Below are 527 nucleotides of genomic sequence, written 5' to 3'. Positions count from 1 at the left end.
CTTTCCGACTCCTGAGCCGTGTGTTTGTCCCAGCGCCTCCTGCTCCTGAGGGATGGGGGAAAACTGGGAGGGAAAAAGGGGAGGGAAAAGAGAGAACTGGTGGATTTAAAGTGGGAAAAAGGGGAGGGAAAAGAGAGAACTGGTGGATTTAAAGTGGGATTTCCTTGGGAATTTCCCGGTGGGACAAGGAGGGGACAAGGAGGGGACTCATCCAGGTTTTTCCCGTTGCAGCTGCCGGAGGAGGACGCAGGGGAAGGACGAGGAGGAGGCTCAGATCGGCCCCAAAAGGATCAGGTACCCAAAAAAAATGGGATGGGAAGGGGCTGGAGGAGCTCCCGGGGCTCTTCCTGGCCCCAAAAGGATCAGGTGCCCAAAAAAAATGGGATGGGAAGGGGCTGGAGGAGCTCCCGGGGCTCTTCCTGGCCCCAAAAGGATCAGGTGCCCAAAAAAAATGGGATGGGAAGGGGCTGGAGGAGCTCCCGGGGCTCTTCCTGGCCCCAAAAGGATCAGGTGCCCAAAAAAAATGG

Source organism: Lepidothrix coronata, unplaced genomic scaffold (genome assembly GCF_001604755.1).
Source record: "Lepidothrix coronata isolate B3197 unplaced genomic scaffold, Lepidothrix_coronata-1.0 Scaffold765, whole genome shotgun sequence".
Classification (NCBI taxonomy): Eukaryota; Metazoa; Chordata; class Aves; order Passeriformes; family Pipridae; genus Lepidothrix; species Lepidothrix coronata.
This window is presented reverse-complemented; position numbering follows the sequence as displayed.